Source organism: Dryas octopetala, chromosome 6, assembly GCF_963921425.1.
Source record: "Dryas octopetala chromosome 6, drDryOcto1.1, whole genome shotgun sequence".
Taxonomy (NCBI): domain Eukaryota; kingdom Viridiplantae; phylum Streptophyta; class Magnoliopsida; order Rosales; family Rosaceae; genus Dryas; species Dryas octopetala.
In genome coordinates, this window is record NC_141371.1 from 18,801,637 (window position 1) to 18,806,105 (window position 4,469).

A 4,469-nucleotide genomic window follows, 5' to 3' on the forward strand; every position below is an offset into this window, starting at 1 on the left:
ATTTCTAAATCAAACTTAATTAACCAAAATAAAAACACAATTTCATAAATCATTTAAGGAAAGAAGGTCCACTCACAGTGATAGCCCTAGCTTCGATCCTCCGCCGGATCGTCACGAACCACGGTCGTGTCGCCTATAACACAACGATAAAATATGAAATTAGTCTCGACTCCAATACGTTTAGAGTGTGCATAAAACCTAAGCGTCCCACCCGACTCTCGCTTAAACAACAATTAATAACTACTCTTCTTAATCCATAAACGTCCTCTCATTTCCCTGAAAACTTCCCGACTCAACTCAACATCACCCACACTTCCCAAAACCAGTCATAAACTTAAAAAGGAACCTGCGTATGGCTTATCTCGATCAGGGAAATCGTCCTAGAGTGATTTCAGTATCAGCGAAGTCTCAAATTACAGTCCGAAACACCTTTCGGTTTCTCCAATCACTTCCAACATAACTAAGTCCAACAACCAATCTAAAATAGGCTCTAAGATAAACATACATCCAAAAGGTGACTGTAGGGGTCGAGGTCACCACGGGTGCCGCCCAAAGCGGCGGCTCTAAAACCAATTTAGCCTAAAATGCCCTTTTTCCCTTAAACCCACACAAAAATTTCTATCCCAAACAATCATAGAGGTTTAATAGGGGTGAAATTATTTAAGCAACCACTGAGAACTACCCCAAACCCGAAATCCAAGGGGTCCAGAAATGGATTCCTAAATCAACTTCCAAAATTTCAGTTTTTCTTAAAAAATTAAACTATCAAAGCATGGGTAAAGAAAGCCCGTACCTAGAGTGGAAAACCCACCAAAAATCTCAAGGATTTGAGGTGAAAAATTGACTGAAAATGAAGAGGAAGGTCGGCGGTCTGTGTGGCTTTTCTGAGCAGAACCGGCGTGCAGGGGGGCTGGGTTGGCTGGAGGAAAGCCGGGCTGAGCTAGTCGGCGTCGGGGGAAGCTCGCCGGAGGTTGGCGACTGCGAGGGGAGGCCGGAGTTGATGGCCGGTGCTCCGCACAGAGGGAGAGAGTAGAGAGAGAACACGGGGAGAGTGAGAATGAAGAGAGAGAGTAGGCTAGAAGGGGGTGGTCGGCGCCTGGGGGTGTGCTCGCCGGAGGTCGAGGCCGGCAGGGTGGCCGCCGATGGTGAGTGGGGGTGGCTGGGGTCGTGGCGCAGAGGAAGGTGCAGGGGGTAGAGAGTGGGTACCGGGGAGAGAGAGAGAAATAAAGGGAGAGAGATGTTTGTAGAAGATTCTAGAGAGTGAGAGAAAAATCAGAAAAATTTTCTGATTTTTGGGTATTTAAAACCCACTTTTATAAATTTACAAAATTGCCCCTCACTTCACATGTCCGTATCTTTCAGACCGTAACTCGAATTGGCGCGTGCCGCGTGTCTATGAAATCGTGAGTCCGAAACCTATCTAACGGACCCGAAGTCAAAATCGAATTCCCATTCTTTTTAAAAGTCAACTTTTGGTCAAGCTTAAATTAAAACAAAAATAAATAAATCAAAACTTTAAATCAAAACCCTTTTTATTTTCCAAATAAATATCAAAATCTCTAAAATTCAATTCCACATCCTTAAAAAAAAATCTCTTAAAACATATTTAAATAAAAATTTAAATTTCTAGTGAAAATTTGGGTCGGGTTATTACACTTGACCCCAAAGTTGACTTTCAAAATTAGTGGGCTTCCGTCTTTGACTTTGAGCACGATGGATAGGTCTCGAATCCACGAGTTCGTAGACACGAAGCACGTGTACAACAGAGTTACGGTTTGAATTTTACAGACTTTTGCGTTCTAGGGACTACTAGAAAGATCCATTTTTTTATTTAAATTCCTATCTCTCTCTCTCTTTGGGGGACACACGCACACCCCCCCCCCCCGACTTCTCCTTTCTCTCTCTCTCTCTGGTCGATCATCTTCTCCGGCAAGGACTTCCTCGCCCGGCGACCGGAGGCGGCGAGACCTCTACCCAGCTACTCGCCGTCCTTCTCTCTCCTTCCCGGCGTCTCTCCTCCCTAGAAACCCAGCAGAAAACCCGAAATCAGAGCCAACTCGATTTGGGACTTCAGCGGCGATCCGCCGATCCTGGCAGAGTTGGGATGCCGGAGAACAACCAGTCGCTCCTGCTCGACATTCTGAGCAAGGTGGTACCCTCCTTTCACTCTGACGACCACCCACGAGAGAGAAACGATGAGTGCAGCCGCCGGCTTCCTTCTCATTTTCCGACGACTCCGGCGGCCGATTGCCACAATCCAGGTATCAATCTCGACTTTCTCTCTCTCCTCTACGTATTGGTTGGGTTGGATTGGCCCAATTGTGTTCGGAATTGAAAACCCAACTCAGCCACTCATGGCCACAGCGAGCCTCGCCGAGTGTGGTGGCTAGTTTGGGCTCCCTTCAATCAATTTATGTCTCCTTTTAGTCTTTTAAGCTTATTGAAGTTGGAATTAGGTTGATACTTTGTTCTTGGGGATGAATTTCAGTTTGAGCCATCATCTACAGCGTCGGTGTTGTCAAATTTCGGCCCCTCTGCGAGTCCACAGCCCCGTTTGGAGTTTTGGGTCAACGGAGCTTCGTCTTTCGGTGACCTTGCGTGCCGAACGAACTTACGATCGTGAAGCAGAAATGAATTTCTAAAAAGGGTTGAGCAGAACTCGTTTTAAACTGTGAGTGGACTCTTACTTTTGAAATGTTTTGCATGCCTTATAAATAAATGCCCTCTTGATTTATCTAAGTATGGTTTGAGTTGAAAGATCTTGGGAATTGACCCGTTTATATATGAGTTATGATTTTCAAAGTATGCTTTTTCTTGGTCAAATTAATGTTTCTATCTTAAATTCTTGTCAAAGGATTTATTCGTCTTCAATGGAGGTTTTCGTTTTAAGTTTTAATTTATAAAATGATTATTATTTGAGAATTGATACTTTAATTTGATTATATTAGTTGTGAGAAATAAACTTTAGAAACATGGCAATTTTGTCGATTCCAAGGACTTGCTCAAACTTGAGTCGATTGTGAAATGTATGAGAAATTTAAGATTTATTTTCAGCATAAAGATTATTTGAGTGGTTTCGAGATAATTTAGTATGGATGATTTTTAAACGCCGTATAAGTACCCAGCTTCGATATGGCTACTGATAGGTCTTTGGGACCCATCACGGCACACACATAGGCTTTGGGCCGTGTGTCGGGATGCTTCGCCCTTTGGGGGTAGTCTACGTGCACGTGCGACATTGTGGCTTCTTGTATGACGGCGATTCGACGGTACAAGAGCCACCATAAGTCCACTTGTATGACGGCGATTCGACGGTACAAGGGACACCCTAAATCCACTCGCATGACGGCGTTGCGACGGTGTGGGTGGAAGGGCAATCTAAGTGCACGTATGACATTGTGGCTTCTTGTATGACGGCGATTCGACGGTACAAGAGCCACCATAAGTCCACTTGTATGACGGCGATTCGACGGTACAAGGGACACCCTAAATCCACTCGCATGACGGCGTTGCGACGGTGTGGGTGGAAGGGCAATCTAAGTGCACGTATGACATTGTGGCTTCTTGTATGATGGCGATTCAACGGTACAAGGGCCACCATAAGTCCACTTGTATGACGGCGATTCGACGGTACAAGGGACACCCTAAATCCACTCGCATGACGGCGTTGCGACGGTGTGGGTGGAAGGGCAATCTAAGTGCACGTATGACATTGTGGCTTCTTGTATGACGGCGATTCGACGGTACAAGGGCCACCATAAGTCCACTTGTATGACGGCGTTGCGACGGTACAAGGGACACCGTAAGTCCACTCGTATGACGGCGATGCGACGGTACGGGTGGAAGGTTATGTAGACGGTCCACTTGGTGCGACGGTCTTGTACGGTACCAATGTGGAACCTGTCAATTGGGTGCTTATATGGCCAACGTTTTTACTAAAAACCTTATTTGATAAAAATATTTTAGTTATTTTCTATCAGTTCAATACTCAAAAGAGGTTTTAGCTAGAAATTTTATAAGATACAGCATTTCTATTACTTCTCATTATTTTCTATGCTCAAAAGGAATTTTAGAGTTGAAGTTGTTATATAGAACCTTTCTATTGGAATTATGTTGATGATGTAAGGTTTGTTAAGTTGTGAAAGAGTTCATTACAAAGATGTTTTCAATTAATATTCACTTTCAGATCAAATTGAATATTTTAAGCCTGAACAGTTTTGTAAAGTGGTCTTCAAATGAAAGGTTTTTTTTAAGTTTATTTTGTCCACTCACTGAATTTATCTCACAGCCTTTCTTGTTTGTCTTAAATTGTTTTTCCCCAGGTAATAGATTTGGTGGAGGTCGAGCCCAACACGTCGAGGCATAGCATCCATTTCCATTCTCGGATCTAGTAGGCGCCATTTAATTTTTGTAGAAAATTTCTTGTAATAGAATATAGGCTCTAATAGCCATTTTAAGTTGGTTTCTCT

General features: G+C 43.8%; 1 long non-coding RNA gene across 1 annotated transcript; it reads left to right on the forward strand.

Annotated features, from left to right (window-relative positions):
• Positions 1–1,899: 1,899 nt before the first annotated feature.
• Positions 1,900–4,469, forward strand: LOC147283044 (uncharacterized). The gene is made up of 3 exons (XR_015123031.1): positions 1,900–2,261; positions 2,489–2,671; positions 4,323–4,469. It is a non-coding gene; the product is annotated as an uncharacterized LOC147283044 (long non-coding RNA).